Genomic DNA, 25036 nt, shown 5'->3' with positions numbered 1-25036 from the left:
GATTGGATAATCCCCAGTCTGAAAGCCTGGATACTTGGTGCCACTCAGGGTGGATGCAACAGAGCTAGATGGACCAGCAATCAAGTCTGGAATAAGGAACCTGTGACCCTCCAGAGGTTCCTGGACTCCAACTTTCATCAGCCATGGCCAGTTGGCAGGGATGATGGGAGCTGTAGTCCAACAACATCTGGAGGAACATAGGTTTTTCTATCTTTGAATTAAATGATTCTTGTAACACTTCAATAGTGACTATTTAGAATCAGATGTTTATAGGCTTCCCTTAGGCATCTAGTTGACTGCTTTAAGAACAGGTTGCTGAACTAGATGAGGGAGCAGGGTTCTTCATACATTCTTTTGACCCTACCCCAATTATGTGTGCACACAATAAGGCGTAATTGATAGGGGTAGATTCATTTTATGGCTTGCTAATAATTTTGTTATTGTGGCATGATACTATATGTGTCCCGACCAAAGCTGTCAATGTTTCACTTTTTTAAAGGGAAATTCTGTTATTCCAAATAGGATTCCTCACAAGAAAAGGGAAAAGTTGACAGCTATGGTCCCGACCCCTTGGCCTACCTAGCGGCAAGTTAGTATGTGAAGTCCCAGTCCAGGATTCATCCAAAGTCCAAACTGAAGCACAGCCCTGCAGAGATCCTGAAACATCCAAGCTGAGGTCCATAAATATGGGCAGTTGAGTAGACCCAGCACCTCAGCTCTGCTGCCCTTTTGTACTCTGCATGTTGACTGCAGCAACTGGGCTTGATGAGGCATATGACCCTCACCTGTTCCAAGCCCACTCCAGCTGAGGAATCACACCCCAGAGCTAGCGAGATCCACCTGGCCAGCTAGGGAACTGGGCTGTGGGCCCTTGCCTGCCTCTGCCTCCTGGAGCACCCTGACTGCTGCTCACAATGCCTCAGAGCCTGCTGTGTTTGTGGACATGGGCCCCTCTGGCTCTGGTGGTGGGTCCTGCTGCTTTCTGTGTACTGACCCTCATCTCCATGTCATCTTCCGTCACTCCGTGAGTACTTCCTACACCAACCTCTCCTTCTCCACTCCCAGCTTGCCTTGGTGTGTCCCACTTCTAGCTACAGCCCTCACCAGGATCTTCTTCCTCCTCCCTGTAGCCCTGCCAGTTCATGACATTATGTGAAATAGATCCCTGAATTGCATTGTTGTTGTTGTTGTTGTTGTTGTTGTTGTTGTTGTTGTTGTTGTTGTTGTTACGGCAATGTGATTTTTGGCATACATTTTGCCATTAGTATGTAGTGTAAACCACCCTGAGTACAGTATTCTCAAAAGACAGGACACAAGTTTAAAAGAAACAAAATGAGGATTGTTTGACTTTGAAGTGCCACAAGGCTCTTTGTAATTTCTTTAGAAAAAAAGCTTTCTCAGTTTAAAGGCTGCTGCAGGTTTTTGTTTCTGATAGAGAGAAATGGACTAGAACTCAACATTCCTGGGGCGTTTGCTAAGGGAATAAAACAACAAACACTTTTTAATCTCAAGGGGGTGAAACCACGAAAATAACAAAAACAAGTACTGAACCCCACATATTTGATACTTGTTCTCTTCTTTCCATGCTATTTGACTCGCCTAGCTTATTATGATCAGGTACAACTTTTTCGGACTGCTGCTTAATTCTTTATGATGCCCATTTTGATTTCTATTAGGTCTATAACATAGTTCAGCTGACACTTCTGACTGGCACAACTCTCAGAAATCAACATTATTGTGGCTTGCACAGCTACCAGACACCATTTGATACCAAATATATATGCTAACAAAAGAACCATCCAGGCATGGATAAATGCTTCTCCATGTTGCTCCTCATAGTCCTATCATAGTAACTTGGTTGGAGATGTCTGATGTCCGACTCTGCTCTATTTTGTGGCTTTTTTTTGTAGGTGCAAATCTGCCAGGGAAGCAAGATTTATGGTGTTCTTTGCTGTTGATTCGTGTTCTTTTAAGACAAGTAGCAGAAAAAAGTGAAGACAGAAATGAGTGGCAGAAAATGACTTTCATAAGAGACAAATGCAATTTGCTTACATAATAAAAACAAACTTAGAGCATGTGTATCCAAGTTATGACATTGTGTTTGGTTCACTTGAGAGGAGAACCTCTTTTCTGATACTTGGCAAAGTACATCAAGAGACATTTTGTTTTGCCCTGATGCTACTCACTTGAAATCTAGAATCTGAATCCAAAGCAAGTGGAAATGTTGTGTAACAAATGCATTTTTATTTTTATGCGAACGTGGAATTTGCCATCATTGCCCGCTAGTAAATCTGTCTCCCTCTCCCTCGTTCTTTCTCTCCTTAGCTACTGTAATTTTTGTGTTATGCGCTCACTGCTATCCTTTCTCCATGACAAGTCTTCCAAATTAAACTTTAGGATTCCAGGAAAAAATTCTAACAAATGTTTAAATCACTCAGAAGCCTGGGCTAATGTGAGGAAAAGAGAAGCATCCTTTGCAAAACTTACACCGTAGCACTGGGCCATTTTAATCTCCATGTTACTTCTAAGGGATTTCATATGGCAAAATGATGTAAAGGAAGGTGAAGACTTTAGGCTGCAATGAAGTAGGAATGAAGATACATTTGAGCAAAGGTGGTCATTTGAGTTAAACCAAAAGAGCACAGGGAAACTTGTACTTGGAAGAACATTTTGACATATTTTTCTTGCTGGGATCTGACAATCAAAACTGAACTTTTTATCTTGTCATTTGTTTTCTACCACAATCTCTAGCCAAACCATCGTTTGCCTTTTGCTGAATGGAAGTTGCAGTGACCTCGCTGCAGACTGTTGACTGAGAAGCGGGGTGGCAGTGGCACTGAATTTTGGCATTACACAGGGTGCCACTGAAATTTGAAAGCACTGGTAACAGAACAGTTCTCCCCCAAAGTATTGATTTGGTTCAGCAGGTGAGGGGAAGATGATGGCATATATTTATTGTTTTGAAACAGCTTGGTGCCATTTATTAAAGGGGCCAAGTTGGTTCACAATGAAATAAGTAAGTAAAATTACTGAAATAATCAGTAAAATCTACACTTTAAAATGGAATACAGTAAAATGCATCAGCATACATCTCAAGTTACCACAAAAGCTTGGTATTAATAGCCAGCAAATGCCTGAATGAATAGATGAGCCTTGTATGCTTCATATTGGGCTATAAGTAGCTGAGAAACACATAATCAGATGTTGGTTACATTCTGCAAGACAGTTAATTATTTGAAAAGCAACTCTAATCTGACACGGGCCATTCACATTTTAAAAATAAATAAATAAATCATTCACATACTGCGAAATCAGTTCCCGTTATCAAGCCAAAGTACATTTATGTAGGAACAGGAATCTGACAGGGGAGCTACCCAGAAAGGCCAACTTTCTAGCTCATTGTATAGTTGGAACTTTTCATGTTATTGCATCTGCAATGCGATTTGCATGCTGGTACCCTAGGAACTGGATCTATTATGTTTCAAAGTGATGTTCACCTAAGTTTCTATCTCCCTAAGTGCAAGATTCTTCAAACGGGTTGGTGGTCTGTTCAAAAGTATCAAATCCCAGTAAGGGCCGCACTTGTTATCATACATATAAATGAAATAGCAAGCAACTAAGTGGGAACTGCAGTTCTAGGAGTTTTAAAATATCAAGTTTTGTTTGCTTGATGTTGACCTCGGTGCTTGCTGTAATTTGGAAATATAAGCCCCTGTTGAGTTTGTTAGTTCTATGGAAGCCAGCCAGAGTACTGGAGCTTCTAGGAATGCCTGCTGGAAGAAACAGTGCAAGTCAAGGTTAGATCACTGTAATGCAACTTCCTATATTGCCTTCTTCCGATATGCTATTATCAAAAGTTTCAGCAGGGTACATGGCATTGGCTGGGTTGCAGAAATGCATGCCTAGAATCACTTCTTTGAATCCCACAGCATACACATCCTGTCTAAGCAAATTTCACGTGACAAAGTCTTATCCCTAAAAGTCTAAGAGATTTGGGTGTTTTCAAATGAGTGATTCAGTCCCATTCATGTCTCTTGGGTTTTATTCCTTTGAGGGACCTAAACAATAATTTCTGTTGGGTCTTTGCATTCTTCCATTTCTTTACACCTGAACAGGTTTGGGTCAATTCTTGTACTTGAGGTTGAAATCAGATTGATATGAACCACATGCAGATACGTTTTGGAATAGTGAGACTTCCTGCTCAAACTTCCTGACCTCATAGGAAGACTGCTCTTTTATTTATAAAGCAGAACCAAAACTCACATTTTACCCAAACTGTAGCAAAATGTGCTTTCTAGCAAAATTCTACACATTATGCTTCTACATAAAGCTTGTTAGGTTCAGTTTGTATGGAGAAAGCAGTTGTTCCTTACAAGTTCTTTGATTACACTGTGGTCTGAAATTAAGGTCTTTGACTGATTGAAGTGACCATTGCAATATGGACTGGTTGCATGTCAAGGTCCCCAGGGCCACCCCAATAACTCACACATCACACAGGAATTTTTGTTTATGGTTTTTGGCATAATTTTGGCCACAACTTTATTAAAATACAGTGGTACCTCGCAAGACGAATGCCTCGTAAGACGAAAAACTCACAAGACAAAAGAGTTTTTCGTTTTTTGAGTTGCTTCGCAAGACGAATTTCCCTATGGGCTTGCTTCGCAAGATGAAAACGTCTTGCGAGTTTGTTTCCTTTTTCTTAAAACCGTTAATACCCAGGGAATCGCAAGATGAAAAATTCACAAGACGAATTTGCGAGGTACCACTGTACAAAAATGTGAGTGGTTGCTTAGGTATTGGTTGCGACTATCTGCCCCCCCAGTGGGGGACAGACTGACATTCCGCTCCCCTGCGAAAGTCAGGAAAGGGGAATACACTTGGGGGTAGCAACAGAGCAGGGAACCTGCCCTCAGCCCTCCCCAAATGCAACCAGGGGCTTTTGCATGGCCCGAGCCCCTTGCTAGGGTGGACAAAAGCAATAGTGAGCCCCTGATTCCTTTAACGGAGTCCCTTGTAGCAGCAGCAATAGAGGGGCAGGCATAGCCAATCCATGCCCCTCAACCAACCAAACCATAAACCAATGCCTAACTGCAACCTTACAAGTTGTGACGATTTGCTACGCAGTGGGCAAAAACCAAATGGCCCCAGCCAATCAGCCAGATGGACAAAATTCCTACCGGGCCCCTGCCTCAAGAGCAGACGATCCCATGACAGGCATAGCAAGGTCAAAGCGAACAACCCTAAATATAGAGGGGGGGGGGGACAGGCAATCCGATGCATGGGCAAAAAGAGGAAGCCCTAGCCTCGTGCAAGGAGTTTTAGCATTTCTGGCTGTCAATCAACAAATGGCAACATAAACTTCTTCCCAACGACAAGGGAAGCCCAATCACATCAGTGGCCAACGATCAATTAGCCTGCCCCACAACTTCGGAGTGTCCTGTCGCCCCCCACTGCAACTCGTGCTCTCCATGAAGGAGAACATGCTTTATTCCTAAAGGCTTTGAATGATGTTGTGTGTCTTGCCTTTGTACAGTGAGTTCTTAAATTCCTAGGCTCTGCTCCAAAGATCTTTGAGCACAGCAGAGGGCGAGAATCTGTGAGTTCTCACCTGCCAGACATATGCTGATAGCGATGGTTGGTGCTGTCAGACCTGATAACTCTGTCTATCAGTTCAATCAGTGCCACGCATGTAGTCCCATCGTGGCAAATGAACTGTGCATGCGTTTCATCCTTTTGTACATATGGAACCTAATTACGAAGGGATCGATGTATGGAAGATTTATTCCATGTGCCGACTGGTCCTTACTCATTCAGAACAATGGTGGTTGCCGGCTCTGAATTTGTTTGTAAAACTCTTCTGGAGGTTTCTAAAAGCACTCCATTTCCTGTCTCCAGTGGTGACAGAAATATGTTTGCCACTATTCGATCCTGTATTGTTCTAAAGCCAAGAACAATTCAGAGCTATTTATTTTAATATTGATGGACAGCAAGGATTCTATTTGGTAAATCATTATCCTAACAGTGAGTTGTTTCTAATATTATCTTGCTGCTTTTTGTATGTGTATATTGGACTCGTATGAACATATTTTATGTCAAATACATCACGGATTCAGGGATGATCTTAACAGATGAACATTTATTTTGGGTTGCAGTTAATAATTTTTCACTTTGAAGAATTGTTGAAGCACTTCAAAGAAGTGAAAAAAAATATGCCAAGGGTGAACTACTTATTTTGAATCATTATGATCCATTTCAGGAATGTGACCTGGTTTATAGATTTTATAAATAGATTTTCTTTCCCAAGAATGCATTCAGTTTGAATCCCATTACAACCGTTTATGATAAAACTCTGATCTCCTTTCCCCCATTCTCCCCTCCCCCAAGTACATACAGGAACACAGAAGCAATCATGGAGGTCACAGTTTATAATTATGAAACTAAGAAGACTCACGGTGTGGTTTGCTTCTTAATTAGCTATGAAATAGCCTCTTTTTTTACCTTTGGGAAAGCTGTGTGAACTTTTTTTCTTAGTAAGTAAAAAAAAAAGGAGGTGTAATTATTATTTGTTGAACCTTAACTTCTCTAGTCAAATAAACACATTTTCCATTTAAAAAATCCCTGAAATTCCCCTGCAGCAGGGGACCAAATAACTGGGAACTGCTAATGTGTTCTAGATCCTCATAGAAGATCAAATGGGGAACTGGCCTCGAACCACTGATCAACACATAATGTTCATAGCTTTTCAGATATGTTGTTGTTTTGACAATATAATGAACAGTACTTACCACTGAACACCGGTAATATTCAGGATTTATAGAGAAAACCGGTGATGTGGTAATGCAGGACAAAAGGAATTAAGGCAATCTTTAGGGTCCTCGCAGAAACTTATGTAAAATCTGGGAAGCAATGGTTCTGGCTCAATGAAGCACTAATAAGAACTTGCTTAGAGTGCAGTAATGTTGAGAAATAAAGAAAAATGACAGTGAAGATTATTAAGGCATTAGAAGTCAGGTAGGGCTGTACGAAACGCAGTTCAAACAGGGAAAGCAGGTACTGCGTTTTCAAATAGTTCAAAAACTTACAAAATGGAAAATGGTTGTGTCATGTGTCTGTTGAGGGTGGGATGGAATTGTAGGTGGGCATCTAGGTGCAAAGTAGAGGATTGGATTAGTAGAATGTGTGTTAGATGTTTAAAGAACTGTGCAATAACTTTTCAACAGCAGCATCATTTCCCTTATACACAGACCACATTGTTGTTGTTTAGTCGTTTAGTTGTGTCCGACTCTTCGTGACCCCATGGACCAGAGCACGCCAGGCACTTCTGTCTTCCACTGCCTCCTGCAATTTGGTCAAACTCATGCTGGTAGCTTCGAGGACACTATCCAACCATCTTGTCCTCTGTCACCCCCTTCTCCTTGTGCCCTCCATCTTTCCCAACATCAGGGTCTTTTCCAGGGAGTCTTCTCTTCTCATGAGGTGGCCAAAGTATTGGAGCCTCAGCTTCAGGATCTGTCCTTCCAGTGAGCACTCAGGGCTGATTTCCTTAAGAATGGATAGGTTTGATCATCTTGCAGTCCATGGGACTCTCAAGAGTCTCCTCCAGCACCATAATTCAAAAGCATCAATTCTTCGGCGATCAGCCTTCTTGATGGTCCAGCTCTCACTTCCATACATCACTACTGGGAAAACCATAGTCAAAACAAAAAATTTTTTTCCTTCCAGTAGCACCTTAAAGACCAACTAAGTTAGTTCTTGGTATGAGCTTTCGTGTGCATGCACACTTCTTCAGATACACTGAAACAGAAGTTGCCAGATCCTTCTATATAGTGAGAAGGTGGGGAGGGGTATTTATATAGTGAGAAGGTGGGGAGGGGAAAACCATAGCTTTAACTATACAGACCTTTGTTGGCAAGGTGATGTCTCTGCTTTTTAAGATGCTGGCAAACCTACACAGACCACATACTGATTATCAAATTGTGCTCAAGTATCACACAATTGTAAAAACACTCACCCAATTCACAAATGCTGGTGTATTCTCTTCATTTTATATGGATCCTCACAGTTCTTATATCACCACAGACCTTGAGTATTGTTTCACAACATCTCAGAGTTATATTAGTTAAAGAAGTACTTAATGTTTTAATCTTAGGTAATGTCAAAATGGCACAGGAAAGGGATGGGGGCGATATCTCTCTTTCTAAACACTGAATTCATATCACTCAGTCTTCGAGCTGGCTTTTTTCACTTGGTGGCTACAATGTCCAATAAAAGAGACTTCTTAGAGAAAGTCAGGCATAATCTTCTGTCCTTTCTGTACAATTCATTCTGACATAATTGGCTAAATAGCATAATTCTTCAATGGGGAAATTTGTGATCCTTTTATACCGGCTGAATTAAAGCAGGCCAGCAACAATATTATGTGGTGGCTAAAATGTCCTGTAAAATGTTATTGGCAGGAAGAGGATCCATGAAATGTATAGGACATCCTCCCGATTGATAATCACTTGAAAAACAAAGAAAGAAAAAAAGAACTGAAAGCTGTTGATAAAAAATGTTTTAAAAGGCTGCTTTTTATTTAACTTCGCTCATACAAACACTGGCACATCTCTAGTTTACTGAGTCCCATGATATATGGCTGTACCAAAATGAGTTTGCAAAAAAACCCATACGTTTCCCCAAGATGATGAAGATGTAGAGGGATATTTTTTTTTATGTTTGATGTTTATTGTGTTTCTGTATTTGCTGTATATTCATTTTTTATCTGCTCTTCACCATAAGATTTCACCATAAGATATAGTAATAATGGCACTGAGATATTATTTCCTGCTCCAATCTCCAACTAACTTTAAACATTTATTTCATGCAACACACACATATACCAGAAGTATATGATAGCTTCCCAAAGCCATCATGCAAATTTCCAGCTAGTTTTCTTTGAAAAGAATCTTCCAGGGATACATTATAAAAGTGAGAGAGACAGAGAGAGCGCAATTGCTTCATTTCTTGACAGAAGAGTCTTTAAAAGTACAGCCCATGCCAAGGTAACAGTTCACAGCCCCATTAAACTTCTCCAGCGAATGCCAACAGCTTCTCGTTGTGTTATCATGACTAGACCTGACCACTTATATCTTTGGCCTCAGCTCCATTTGTTTTCATGTTTCCTATTCTGTTCTTCGTAAGGTGGGGAAGACAGAACTGTTTGGCACGACATTCTTTCCCCCTTATTCCCTCAGCCTGCTTATCTTAACAGAGTCCAGGCTGGGTGATTTCATAGAAGCCATCTTACTTAGTCTTATCTGTGTTATGCTTCTATATTTAACCAGGGAGGGTTTTGCGTTGCCAAAGTAATATAAAGCATAATGCTACTAGGTGGCTGGCTTGTAAAGAGAGGCCATATATCACTTTTATGTGGCTGTTCAAAGAAGGAGGCATTTAATAATGCCGAAAGACCAAGCCAAGGGCCTCAGTTAATATAGAACCAACAGTTTAATTATTAACGTCTCCAAGTACTAAATCAGCTTGTGGGAGGACAATGCCAAAATATTACGAAAGTCAGACTAGATAACTCGTTGCCTTGAGGCAAAAGGTGTAGAGCAGCACAATGCAGGGAGAGAGTGTTTTGTTTTGAATCTATATCTAGAGATTGGCCTTGGTTAAAATATGGGCTAGATTACATTTAATGGAGCCCTTGACCTTTGGATCATGGGTATTGGAATTTCATCTTCATTCAGAGTCATGGTCTGGATCTCAAGCATTTCTGACTAGCCCCATTCCCATATAAAGAGAATTCCTGTTTCCAGTGGCCTGAGCAGTTTCGACCTGCAGTAGTGTAGCGGCTAAGTGCATGCATATGTAATGTACTTGGCCAGCACTTTACACCGGTGATGGGGAACCTGTGGCCTTTCAGATGTTATTGGGCTACAAATATCATCCCATGCAGGCTCACAGGCTCCCTTCCAACAACATCAAATAGGCCACAGGTTCCCCATCATATTATTTGATGTAGATAACAGTAGCCATATTGGATAAGTGGTGAGTCATCGTCTACTCTTTAATAGCAATCCCTCAACTAATGATAATTTTATCCTGCTAAAGTTGGCCTACTTACACTACATTCACATCATAAAATGTTGGTTTAGTCATTTGTTGATTAATGTATATGTAACCCTCAGATTCTTCCATTTCTTCACTGATTTTTTTACAGAGCATCCTGGGGATTCTTAATTATACATCCATTTCATTTTTGAGATACTAATTTCCTGTCCTATTCCACATGATTTTGCTCTGGCTATTCCTTTTCACTCTCTAATTCCATAGTATCACTAGTAAATACCAAATATTGGTCATCAGCAAAAGCTAAGGGGATTTGCTGTCAACACTAGTCCCATATGCCATTGTTTGTGTGTATGCATGTGCTTTCACTGAACAGCTCAACAATTCCAGAAATTCAGTAAATAGCTTTGAAAAGTTCTCATTCTTTTGTAAACATGCATGCATCATGTATGGCATAATATTCATAGTAAGGGTTGGGCTGATTCAGACAAGTCAGCATCTACCAAGTCAATTCCAAAATTATTCTGTGCATTAATTACAGTGGCTTCCCAGATTCCATTTTCCCTTCTAAATTCTTCATAAATTTCCTGCACTTTCCCAAGTGTTTCTCTACAGAGTACGTCACAATTTCCCCACCCTTTTTGTCGTAAGTTTCAGCATTCTAAACAGCTCTATTGTTTAGAGCAGGGAGTATCAGATTGCCCCACACCGTGGAAGGAAGACATGAAAAGCCAGAGCTTTATTAAATTATCAAACTCAAGGAACTGCAACAAACAGGATTGGTAAAATCAATCTGGGCAGGTATCATAAGAAGTTCAGACAAAAGGGAGTATATATCCCAGTTTCCCTTGAGGGTGAACTCACCCTGGCTTTAATTGACTGATTGGAATAGTAACTGATGCGTGCTTTTTTCATCTGGGCACCTGGAGGTGTGCCGAGGTGTAACCTGTTGTTAGCTGCACGCCTCCACCACTGTCCAGTGTCTGGAATCACAAGGGATGCTTCGCTCTCCAACCCCAAAGCTGATGAGAATGATGAGAGGTGGATTAGGAAGTACCCCTCCATATAAATAATATCATACATTGCGTGCTGTCACACACAAAAACAATACAAAGGATTCGAGGATTGCCCATACCCAAGCTGGAAAAACAAATGCAGTCATTTGACTGAGGTCTCAGGTTTGGGCCATTCATAGGACGCCTGAATTTTTTTCGAGCCTGGTCTGAAAATGTATTCAGAAGATAGGCCTTCCTTGTTAGTTAGCTAACTAATCCTTGCTTTCAGCTTCAGATGTTCTTAATGCTTTGCACTGTTTTCTTTGCTCAGTCAATAATACAGACCTTCTGTTCTGAGCATGCATCAATCATAGTGCAAATCCCAGACAAAAATAAACAATGTGTGTGTCTTCAAGGTGTAGCTGGAGTTGGGTGGCCATTTGTAGAATCTGAAGCTGCATCTTTCAAGGCTTATTCCTTACAGTAGGCCTTCATTGCTGTGTCAATCAGCATGCCTTTTGTGGACAGCTTTAGTCTATTTTCATTGCACTGACTGAAAAGAACTTTTGTGTAAGACTTGTCATCCCCCAGCAAACCAAGTTCTGAATGACTTGTCCAGCAACAAGAACAAATAGAACCAATGTATGCTGAAGTTATTATCTGCCTTCATAAAAAGTCTTTCGTTGTGATCTTAAAACAACAACTGATTTAACCAATTACTGATTATTGTTTCAGTAACAACAACAACACAAGGCCATGAGTGCAAATCACAACGCACTGTCTCACGGAATTTCCATTTACCCTATATTTTAAAGATATTCTTATTAATAGGGGCCTGCTACCAGGAATGGATGAGAAATTGGTTTGACTTGTATTTTAATCCAAACCTACCAGATCCGCATGTTCTGAAGCAATACACAAACTGAAACATACTTCTCCCCTGAAATCTGTACTTCTCTGAATTTTGCAATACTGTTCTCCCACCAAAGAATACAAAAATGTGTATGTGCCTGAAAATAAAGTATAAAAATGCATTCCGTTCAGGAACATTGCTTGCAAAAATGCTTATATTAGGCAAAATATCATTCAAAATAAGTCAGTCAGTAGTATAGTGAGTCAGTATATCCATTATAAATTAATATTCTTTTCTCTTCTGACCACAAACTTCACTAGTTTATGTTTTATTCCTATAGTTCTTTTTTAAAGCAATGATTATATATATGGTTCATATATATGAACCAAAATGATCCCTCAGAGCAACTGTATATGGTAAGTCACTCTGAGGGATAATTTTGCATATGGCTGGACATGAAAATGAGACATAAATTAATTGATTGCATTACCTTGCAAACTTCTTTGACCCATTTTTGGCATGCAAACGAAGGTGGTGGGCGCTGACCACACACCCACGTGGAAAAACAGGTGCCCCTAGAAAGTGTTTAATTGCCACCATTAAGCTGTCTTGCAAATCTGCAGCAGTCCTTCAAACTTTAGGGGAAAACCAATCCAACTTTAACCTGGTCTCTTTTTTTCCCTTCTCCTTCTGCAAATACGTCTGAACAATGACTTGAGTGTTCTCTCTAAAATCTCTTAAAAGGTGAGCGAATGGACCACTATAAAGTCCAGAGCTTTTGGTTATGAAGGGCACCTTTCATTTGCCTGAATGGGTAGCCACACAGCACCGCATAACATTTGGTATAGACTTGTGTCATCACACACCAGAAATGAGGTAAGATGTTTATGGATGGAAATGTAAGGAGTGTGGTCCTGTACCCCTGAAATTATGCACAAAACACTGTTTCTTCACCTGCCTGTCAAAAGCTAAATTAAGGAGGACATACGGCAAATTTCTTTAGAGGTAAACCTCCAAATCATTTATTTGAGAGCTAATTATGTGGAATGTGTTGACCTCCAATATGTGGTCCAATTAAAAAAGGGGCGAGGGGCAACTCTGGAAACTGTGACATTTGTTCATAGTTCACTAGTTTCTCAGGTAGTGGTGAATGCATTTATCAAAGAAATATTAGGACGTCTATATAGTTAGGATACCATGTGCATTGAAAATTCATTTAAGTATCCGAAATCAATTACACCATACTATATAAAGCTTTCCAACCTGTTAAGATCAGTTCTATAATTCAAAGTGGTATAATATAGCACAGATCACAGATGATGATGATGGTGATGATGATGATGATACTGTTGCAGCAAACATCATAATATTGTGTGTGGGTATAACATATGCATTGCTTTTTATTGTTAAATACTGCATACAATTTTTCTTTATGCCTTAAAAGGCATAAGATTTTGCCAACATTCCATGATTTCCTGATGAAGATTTTCTGGTTTCTGTTTGCATTTCTAATTGCAGCCGAGATGGGTCTGAATGCCTTTTATATAATTGTTTAAAATATATTAAAATAAACTCACTCATAATTTTGAGTTTATAAGGAATGAAACAAACAAATGCTTCTTCAGTGATCCTGAATATTGTTTCCTAAAAGGAACTACAGATGAGAAATGGTTGTCACTGTTATTACTGTTGTTGCTGCTTTCTGGCTGGATGTTCTTCTGCTGTGCAAAAACACAGGGAGGTCTGTAGCTCAGTGGTAGAGCATATGCTTTGCATGTTGGATGCAAATGTCTCCTATCTGAAACCCTGGAGAGCCACTTGCAATCAGCGTAAATAATATTGAGCTGGAAGGACTAGTGCTCTGGCTCAGTGTAAAGAAGCTTCCTGTGTTCTTACCATGTCCTGACATGGATAATCTCTCTTTCATTGTATGAAAAGGCCCAGTCCATTACTGTGGCTTAGAACCAGTATGAATGTGCCCTCATAGTGGAACTTTGATATTCAGTCCTGTGAGCTGGGATGTTATGTCTCCAGGGATGCTTCTGAAAATATTACCTGAATGCCCTCACAGAATTGGCATTCCAGATTACCTAGCCAAATCTCCAAAATGGAACTGATGCATTTGGTAAGACTGGGTCTAACGGGCCAGAGAACACCCCAAAATGGTAACCTGGAGGGATTGCCCTATTTGATTTGCATCTCGGGGTGATCCTTAACCTAGGATCAAACCTGAAGGAGTTATCAGCCAGCAACCAGGTTGGCTCATTCAGGATACATACCCAATGCCTATGCCAAATTGATTACAGATTGATTATATCTGTAATCAATAAAGCTGTGGCCATTTTGATTCCAAGCCATTTTGCTGCTTCTACACCCCCCTCAGTGGCCCCCGGCCTGCTGAGCATGGGCCCGCAAAGATGTGAGTTGCTTATGTTGAAAACAATTGCATTTTCATAGCCTCCTGGGCTTGACATCCCTCCAGATAGAAGTTATCTACACTTTTTTGAGAACATAAACAATTGGTTTAAGAAAGTTTCCTTCATCTGTCTTTTATCTTCTGTACTATGAAGGCTATAATGAGATGCAGAATGGCGTCCTTCCATTTTATAAGCCTAATTAGGTCAAGCAAGCTGGTTCTTGTTTAATGTTCTGGTTGCACACAGAGAGAGAGTGAGTGAGCGAGATAAACAAACAGAAAGGCAGGTGGTATAGCAGGCAAAGCCAAATGCTACAGGATTGACTTCTCAAAGGCAATGCATTTCTCTTAAAGCAGAACAGAATAAAATTGATATTTCTTACCTCTCTTCTTTACAGTCTGCTCCATTGAAGAGAAACCTCGCTGTTCAATTGCTAGCAATGCACCTGCCTATAATAATCCAGCATTCCAACCACTACACCACACTGGCTCTCAGAGGTGGTATGCCTTGGAATACTAGTTGCTGGGGTTTACAAACAGGAGGTTGCTATTGAACTCATGTCCTACCTGTAGGCTTCCCATGGGGAGCAGAGTGCCACTGTGAGAACAGAATGCACCTGCAATGCACCTGCCTAAAACTATAATTTGAAGCGTACTTAACATCAGTATGGTTAGGCAGTTGAGAAAAAGGTAAATAATTCAAACTCTTGTTTCTAGCACTAGACCAGGTGGATTGGTAGAAAAGCAGCCACAGGAACGTGGAGGAAATCAAAATGCACTTGGTTCAGACAGATCTCCCAAACTGCATGAGCTCACAACTGTGGTTCTTTAAAATCCAAAGCTTGTATGATTGAGCTATGCATAAAAATGAGAACATTTCACTATGTTAGACTCAGACCTCTGGCTAATCTACGCCAATGCAGCAACACTTCTCAAGCACTATATAAGTTATAACAAACAACCATTATTTCTCATCTGTCTTTAAAAAAAAGAGTTTTATAGTTTTAGTATATCATGTCTATGTTCTCGTTTGTTTTTCAAAAACCAAAACGCATGCTAGTGGAGAACAAAACACTCTTGCACAATCAAATCTAACCAACATGTTAGCACCCTATAAATGTATATTGTTGGCTCACATAAGCACCAGTAATTGGGGTAGTGTAAATGACTATGTCATAGACATAGTCTTTATGCTTGTATCAACCTGACCAGAGGTAATGGTTATTTTAACGCATTATGAAAGAAAGTACCCGGTGTACTGTTATGGCATAAAGGGGAGTCAGATGCAGAAAAACTGGGATCACTAAGCAAGACGGGGGAGAAATTAAACAAAATGGAAGCAGCTCAAATTGGGGAGCCATGTTGTTAGAGCAGATGTAGAAAGGCATTCCTTCTGAAGTAGAAAACTGGATGACTCAGGAGGTTTCAGAATCCCGAATCTTCAAAAATTCACTTTGGAAGTATAGTGGTCAAAAATGGTTTGAAAACTTAACGTGTGCCATTTTGATTGTATAAGTTGAGTGGGAGAGGTTGTCTGACAGTGTACATGCAATGGTGTACATACCTTGGGTACATACAATGAATTTCATGAAGGAACATGACAATCCACACACAGCTTTCATGCCATTTCCTACATCAATGTGAGTTCCATGAAGGAAAATTTAAAATAGCTCTTAAGAGTCCTAGCTCATAATACTGGAATCTGAGGTCATCCAATAAAGCTAGGCAATACAAAAGGAAGTACTTCTACACATATAGCTAAACTATGGAATTCGCTAGCATAAATTGTAGTGATGGGTTGGTACCCAACTAAACAGATCTTCTATTGCAAGGACTTTTAGCTGCGCAGTGAGAGACTATGTCTGGCTCAAGTCACTCAGCGAGTTTAGTGGGATTTGAACTCTGGTCTCTCAGGTCCTAGTCCAGCATTCCAACCACTACACCACACTGGCTCTCAGAGGTGGTATGACTTGGAATACTAGTTGCTGGGGTTCACAAACAGGCGGTTGCTATTGCACTCATGTCCTACCTGTAGGCTTCCCGTGGGGAGCCAGAGTGCCACTGTGAGAACAGAATGCTGGATTAGATAAACCTCTGGTTTAATCCAGCAGAGTTCTTTTTATGTTCTTAGGAGTAGTTCTCAAATTACTACAATTCCATATGTCTCCGAGTTCATATATGACAGTCAGTGCAAATCCTTTATGTGTCTACTGAGACATAAGTGCTATTGAATTCAACGAGTAATTCCGGGTAATAGGACTGTGGCTGATGTGTGTTTTGCAACATGATAGTGTCCTCACAAGTCTTGCAGAGGGCAATGTTGGCCACATCATGCATCTGGAAATGGAAACACTCATTAGGGTCCAGACATGCATATTTCACCTTCAAAAAAGGGGCATTTGTATGATTTTATTTTCAAACCACAAAATACACACCTGAGGTTGTTTGGCCCTTGGCAGCGGACAGGACACATTTTCTCACTGTGTGCATAGGTTACACCTGCACACACTTGGTAGTTGTGATATTGACACAGATCCTCAAGTTATATTTAAATTCAACCTTTATAGAAACGTTTGTCTCTGCACTCTTCATTCTGGGCAATTTGTGTTTCTTGCCATTAAATCCCAATATGCATTGAGACATTGTGCTTGGACCTCTACTCTCTTCTCCTACATCTGTCTTAAGACTGGATGAGTTAACTCTCCGTTGATCAGAGCTAATTAATAAGACAAGTCTCCCACAAGTTGCCACAAAAAGAAAGTTTTAATTTGCACCATTTCTGGTGGAGGCTTTTCGTCTTAACTCCCCAAACCCCTGCTGCACCTAAGGGCCTCTCATAATCTTTCTCTTCCCTTCACGTCACTTTTCACAGGCTCCTTGTAAAGGAAAGTGGGTGTGAAACATTGGCATAAGGTAGGAGCTGTTCAGACCAGTTAAACATTACAACAATACATGTTGATTAGGCGATATTTTGGCCTCCTCCTTTGCCACATTCTACTTGATGACATCACCCTGTCTCATAACTCCTCCAGCCATGGCCAGTGGAACAGCAGTAAACACCGAATGGCTGTTGTAGAAAATGTCGAAACCACAGTTCCAGGGGGGGAAATAAAAAGGAGAAGGAACAGCCAGTTCTCCATGGGCGTCTTAACGTTCAGGCTCACGTGGAAAAATCCCAAAGAAGTTGGAGCAAGCTGCTTCACAACAATGGTTTAGGATCCCATTGTACTTCCATAGTTTGAAGACACTGAAGCTTCCCTTTACCAAACACATGTACGTCTGTGATATCAGCCCCTTATAAAAATACCAGACTAGTTAATTAATCCTTATAAAAGCGAACAGCTACAACACATGAAAGCCATGATTGGAATAAATACCAATGTGAAGTGTAGAGTTTTGGACCACTATCATGCCTTTTATGATATAAAGAGTCCTTAGTGGGACTTTTCCTGTAAATTGCAGGTTCTGGAGTAAGCTTGGGTTTGGCAAAGGCCAAAACAAGATGCTTACTGCTGGCATAGCCACTCTTTTCTGGACTAAAGAACATTCTGCTTAACATTACCAAATAGGTGTTTCACTCTAAGCTAGCACATGATTGTTTCTAATGAGATGAGAAGGGGTGGATGTTGGCCATGATTTCAGCAATGGATGCATTACTGGGAAGGGAAAAGCTAACTAACTTGCAAGCAAGCCCACTGTACATCCAGGCTGCACAGCAACATGGAGGTAAGGAAGCCTGCTTGGGACTAGGCTGTTAAAGCATTGTATAAACTAATAATGGCAACAATAATTCTAGTTTCTACACTACAGTGCTAGACTACTGAGGTTCATCAGCTTTAGATGAGCAGAAGCAACTTACCAAATCTTTATCTCTCAGCAATTGCTCCTACGTATTATTTATATGAAGCAAGTGAAGTTCTATGTGCATTCTGGGAAAATTCTATATGTCTATGCTATCAATGAGCATATGTGCATTGGCAGACACACGGAAGAAAAGCAATAAATGGGATCAAATCTTCACTCGCAACAGGATTCTTTTTGTGCGGTACTTAGCCAATGTACAGGAGGACATCAAATGAACTTTTTCAATATTTAGAGAATTGCCTCCCCAGGGAAATTCATCTGATGCCTGTATTGTTGTTGTTTTAAGCACCAGGTTAAGACATCTTTATTCTCTTGATATTTTTAAATGAACCCTCTTTATTTAACTGTATAAAGGTAAACGGTGTTTCTGTGCACTGCTCTGGTTTTGGTGTTCCGTTGCACCAGAAGCGGCTTAGTCATGCTGGCCACATGACCCAGAAAAACTGTGGACAAACGCCGGCTCCCTCGGCCTGTAAAGCGAGATGAGCGCCACAACCCCAGAGTCGTCTGCGACTGGACTTAACTGTCAGGGGTCCTTTACCTTTACCTTTACTTTTAAGGCTCCTATACATGGAACACAACAAAGAGTCTCCTTAAATCTTATGGGAAAGGAAGTATTTTTTTAAAACATTGTAATGAGTCACCCCTTCTAATGTGTGTGTTAGGAGACCACCTGCTGCTTGTTGAAACAGCACATGCTCCAGTTCTGGAATTCTTTCAGAAATTCTCCTGATTTACATAGGAATTCAGGAGGCATAGAAAGCAGGGTAAGGCAAGCTAGAGAAATGATAAAGGAAAAGAACAGTGGAAATCCTCTCGTCCCCTTGTAATGACACTAGATTTCTTCTCTTATGTGGGAGAATGTTAAAAATAATGCAGATATATTTACCACCTAACGACTGCAATTTATGGCTGAAGAGAAATATGTTCTCTTTATTATTCAGTCATCAGATTTACGAAGTGAGTTTGCTCTGAGTAACCACAGCTATCCCAGTGGAAGCATCGAGTTGAATAGCAATTAAAGCATCCCGTTGCCAGGTGTCAGGCTGGGTCTTGCAAACGTTTATGTCACAATATGCTAACAGGATTAAAGTCGACGGTACGGAAGCAACTGGAGGTTTGCCTTGTGCTGCGCTTACCGTCTCGTGTTATCTTTGGTGTCTCATGCCTAAAAACCTAATACACAGCTACACACAGTGGCGAAACGTAATACCTTAAATCTCTGCCTTGTTCATCTGTTTGGCAACAGAGCCCGGAGTTATTGTTTCCAGAAATGGCAGAAGCAAAATGCGACATGCTCCCGGTGCCAAAGTAAACGGATGAGTATTGGCTGGCGATTAACATCCCCTCCCTGCTATGCCAATTGTTAACACATACCAATTAATTCTTTCTAACAAGCCATTTCTTTCCACGGAACCATCACTCACTAAACTTGGACAGCCCTCTCTGTGGATTTAAGTTACAGCAAAACTACTCCCCCCATGCACTCTTTTGAATTCATATCAACACCACACCGCTCCCCATTCCATGCCACCAGAGCTGAACATCTCATGAGACACAGCAGAATCCAAACCTGCTTTGAAGTCTTCTCTTCCTTCTGTGAAGCCCTTTGCTCCCACTTGGGGTGTATACAGGCACTCTGTACATGTTCAAACCCTCTCTCTTCTCTTTATTATTGTTTCATATGTCCCAGGTCTGAGGGCAGAACCCTGGATTAAACTGAGCCCTGCAAGGTGATAACAATCGGGGGGTTTAACAACCAAAAAACCCTCCAGTCCCCTCACTGAAATTAACAGAATTAAAGGTTTCCGTGTTGCAATGGCTTTTTACGCAGTTGATCCTGAATCTTCCTGATAATGTGGTACCTCGGGTTAAGAACTTAATTCGTTCTGGAGGTCCATTCTTAACCTGAGGTACCAATTTAGTTAATAGGGCCTCCCACTGCCGCCACGCAATTTCTGTTCTCATCCTGAAGCAAAGTTCTTAACCCGAGGTACTATTTCTGGGTTAGCGGAGTGTGTAACCTGAAGCATCTGTAACCTGAAACGTCTGTAACCCGAGGTACCACTATACTTCCATGAAACACCACAACCTATTGCTAACCTGAAGGACTGCCATTTCCACACTGGTAAAGCAGAAGGAAATCTTAATTAATTGCCTTGATAGCCCAAGGAGCCCAGAGTGATGTACATGGTTCTCTCTCTCCCCACAACAGCCCTGTGAGGCAGGTTGGGCTCCGAGTCACTGATTGGCCGCCCAGTGAGCTTCATGGCCAAGTGAGTATTTCAACCTTGGTCTTCCAGTTTCTAGTCTGACAATCTGATTGCTATGCCATACTGGCTGTCTTAAGATGAAGTTGACTGACCAGCTCTAGAAGAAAATGGGATGTTCTGCTGCTGTACAAACCCACTGATACATCACTGTCATGGGGAACCACCCCTGCAAAAAAAGAGAGGTGCTACTGTATTTGCATCTGCCTTCATCTGTACACAGGTGGGCTTAAATGTGAGTTTAATAAGTTTTAACTTCTCTTTTTTCACATGGAAACTAGTTTGTAGAATCATAGAATTGTAGGGCTAGAAGGGACCCCACAAGTCATCTACTCTAACTCCTGCGATGCAGGAATCACAGCTAAGTGGAAAAAAGCCCTTTAAAACATTGGGGAAGGGGAGATGATGGGTCTGAAGCAGGGTTGAGATATGTACACTGCTTTTTTTTAAAAAAAATAGGACACGCAGTGCATGGAATGCACGCTAAACTGCAGTGTGTGAAACACATCCTAAATACAAACCCTATTAAGTAAACACAAGTATAATACACAGCAAAAAGCATAGCAATTAGTGCTGGGTGCTGAGCTGAGATTGTTGCAGGAATGCCTGGGAAAGATCAGTTGTTATTTTAAAGTTATTATATTTATGCAGCACAGTGAATACACACAGCCTGAGCAGAAATAACAGCTCGCTGCCCCAAGAGCTTAGAATCAAAGGTTTGTCAGTGCAGAGCAGCTCTAGCCAGAGTGGACTTTACACTGAACGGATGCTGACAGTTCAATTTTGTGAGATCCGAAGCCCACCGTAGCTTTATAATCTTGCCAATAAAGCAGCGGTTGTTATTTGGAGGAACTAAATGGCCCATAGCTGCCTTTAATATGTTTCTTTTCTTTCTTTTTTTCTCTAGGAGAGAGTCCAGAAATGTGAGGGCTTAAGTTCTGAACCAAACACATTACTTTTGGAAATGTATCACGATAACCTAGCCCTAGGGATTCAGATTTGTTACTGAGGAATAGTCAGTAGGAAGTAAGAGGTTTCTCCTCATATGCCATTCCAAGACCCCTTGGCCCTTTTGGGGGGGGGGGGAGAGAAAATTCTATTTCCCTAATGCCTTCAGACCTCTGGAAAATCTATCAATGCCAGTTAGACACAGGTTTCCACCCCCCCACGCTAGCAGTGGAACAGAGGCCCCCATACTACTTCAGAATGGGCATTTTAAAAAATAATGATTTTCATGCATAACCAATGTAGACTACATTTGAGGCACTGACTCAAGAGGCAAAAGCTGCTGTATCCCATTACTCATATCCAGAGCCACCAGGACTTCATATGTACGAAGAATTATAGACTTGCAGATTCATCTTGACTTTTCCTGAAGAGAAAATATAATAAACTAGTACAGTGGGTGAGGCAGGTTAATTGCGTGCACACACAAGATCTCAGAAGAATGACGAAGCTGTGCGTCTTGTTCCAGTTTTTTTTTTTAAATACTATTTTTATTAAGTTTAACAATAGAAAAATAGGACAATAAAAACACAGAAAAACAATATAAAACACAACAATACAAACTTTCACAATACATAAAATACAAACATTTAACAAGAGGAAAAAAAGAACAGTCAACACACAAAAAATAGAATAGGAAAAAACACAAATCACTCTTTTCTAGTTATTTATCTTCAATTAACTTATTTTCCTGACTTCCTCACGCCTCCCTTTTTTATATCCCTTTTTAACAATTAGTTCAGCAAATTCATATCCTACTACTTTGTCCTTATATATTTTACCTCCCAAATTTCAATTTTTTATCTCTTATTACTAGAACCCCTTCATTTTATTTCAATGTCATCAGCATTCATACATTTTACAATACTTCTGTAAATAAATTTTAAATTTCCTCCAATCTTCTTCCACCAGCTCTTCTCCCTGATCTCGAATTCTGCCAGTCATCTCAGCCATTTCCATATAGTCGATTACTTGCATCTGCCATTCTTCCAAGGTGGGTAATTCTTGTGTCTTCCTCGTCTTGTTCCAGTTTTGATGGATTTCTTCCAGCGATCAATTCAACTTGAGGAAACAACGTTTTAGGAGCCTGTGGCCTATGCTGCGAATTTGACTCTCTGCAGTAACTCTTGTAAACTTGTTTGTAAAGACTGCATGGATTTTTTTTGGTTTAAAACAAGGAACATGGCCATTTTATTCTTCTTTCTCAAACAATCAAGAGCTTCTAGTTTGGAGCAGCAGGTTTGGGGCAAAGCTGTTCATTTTTTCAGCTGTGTAGCTTGGGTTATTGAAAAACCACAGCTTCAACTTACTTCAGCTCATGGGTAGGTGGTAACCCTATAATTTATACTGAAGTAATCTCTGCCATTGGGGCTATAACAGATTAATATTTGAAGACTCCAAATCTTCACGTTCTGAAAGCTTAGCTTGCAGTCTTAAAACTACTCCAAGTGGTAGCAAGTAATTGAGAGGAAAGAATCCGTGTTAAGTTTTTCAAATATATATCCAAATGTTTTTTCTCCTATAATTTCTTCCCAAAACAAAATGTTGTGCAAGCAGAACCAAAACAGTAGTTAAGGAGGAACTTATTGGAAAGGAGTAACTGTACTTTATATATTTTAAACTGTCAACATATACTCCCAATTAATCTTCTTTACACTTAGAGTAACCTGTTCCTTCAACCTGTTCTCATGGGATTTTTCTTCTGGCCTATGAAAATCTTTTTATTTTCTCCCCTGAAATTTTCCAGCTTGACAAAGTCCTTTCCTGACAGATGGACAGAGCAAATAATATAATTTTCCAAGGCCAGGAAATGATGCTGCTGTTGATACACCCTAAAATGGCACTGGTTTTTGTTGTTGTTGTTGCTGTACCACACTGCTGACCGAGCAGTTTGTTTTCTTCCTGGGCTGGGGCTGGCAAGACAGAGCAGTTATTAAAAAAGAAAACCTAGTCTATTTGTGCTGGCTGCTTCTTTAATCTTCCTGTAGTCATGAAACTCTCAACATATATTACTGCCTGTTGTTCAGTTCGGTGTTATGATATATACACAGTGCTTTTTTTCTTAAAAAACATTTAGGGGTACTCTCATTTTCCTACTCATATTGAAATACTGCCCCTCAATGAGGCCAAACTTAGATTTACAAAATATTTAGGGGTATGTGTACCCCTGCGTACCCCCCAGAAAAAAGCACTGAATACAAATATATATTTTCTTTTTAAAATCCCTTTTGCTAAAGCTGGACAAATGGAATACCTGAGCACTGGGAGGCATATATGCAACTAAAGTCTGTATTTCCTCATAGACAATCTTCCACTGAGCCAGTGAGAGCCAGTGTGGTGTAGTGGTTAAGAGCGGTAGTCTCGTAATCTGGTGAACCGGGTTCGTGTCTCCACTCCTCCACATGCAGCTGCTGGGTGACCCTGAGCCAGTCACACTTCTCTGAAGTCTCTCAGCCCCACTCACCTCACAGAGTGTTTGTTGTGGGGGAGAAAGGGAAAGGAGATTGTTAGCCATGAGGCTCCTTTGGGTAGTGATAAAGTGGGATATCAAATCCAAACTCCTCCTCCTCCTTCTTCTTCCACGGTTAGCTTGCCAGTAGTATGTTGAGGTCAGAGCACAGAGCAACACGGGGACAGTAACGGATGTGAGCCTTGTCCTTTTACAGTGGGCTTCATTGCAGCCACGTAAAGGTCTGAGTTTTCTGCACAAAGGTAATCTAGGAGCATGTGGAACAAGGCCAGTGAGGGCCACGGCCTGGTCAGAATCTCAAGGGTCTGGTAGAGAGGCCTGGAGTGCCACACTAGCGTTCACTGCTCCTAGTTCTTTAGCTACTTATAATGCCAAGGCCAACTCTTTCTCTTGGGTGGATAGTGCACTTCCTCTCACTCACCGAACCTGGTACCCCTTCTCTTGCCCTAGAAAACTAGATTGGCTGTGAGTTCTGGAAGACCTGCTCCCTGCCTTTGAGGCCTGAGAGGGCAGGGCCCGGACTGACTCCAACTACAAAAGCTGACACTGCTGAACAGATACTTGGGCTGGGGTGTTTTTAAGGAGGTGTTTTTTTTTTGGGGGGGAGCATTGTTGTTGATGTCATTTATTTGTATCTTTATTTCTAGATCTTATAATGACTTGTGTGGAAACTGTTCAATTATGGTTGTGTACTTTTTGATGTGTTTAATTGTTTATTACTGCTTTTGTTATGTTTGTAATTATGTAGTCTTTTCATGTTGTAAGCTCCCTTGAGCATGGTTTTAAACTATGGAAAGGCAGCATGCAAATTAAACGAGGATAGGAAGACACCTCCCTGAGATACCTTGCAATTTTAGAAATCTGGCACATACTGAAGGATGCACGCCAGCAGTGGGAAGAAATCAACCTCAGATTTTGTTTTCTGTTGGGTAAGAGTAGGCTGAACTTTATTAAATATAGTTTTACATCATGTACTTTAAAATATTCCCTCCAGTACACACTCCTGTTTTCTCTAGTAAAATATATCCGGTAAAAGTATTTATTCCTCATGAATGGTTCCTATTTAGTTCAAGTTCCTTCCTTCCTCTTGAGGTTATTAAACTGGTTGGT

The sequence above is a fragment of the Podarcis raffonei genome, chromosome 5 (assembly GCF_027172205.1).
Source record: "Podarcis raffonei isolate rPodRaf1 chromosome 5, rPodRaf1.pri, whole genome shotgun sequence".
NCBI lineage: Eukaryota > Metazoa > Chordata > Lepidosauria > Squamata > Lacertidae > Podarcis > Podarcis raffonei.
Note: the sequence above shows the minus strand (reverse complement) of the source record.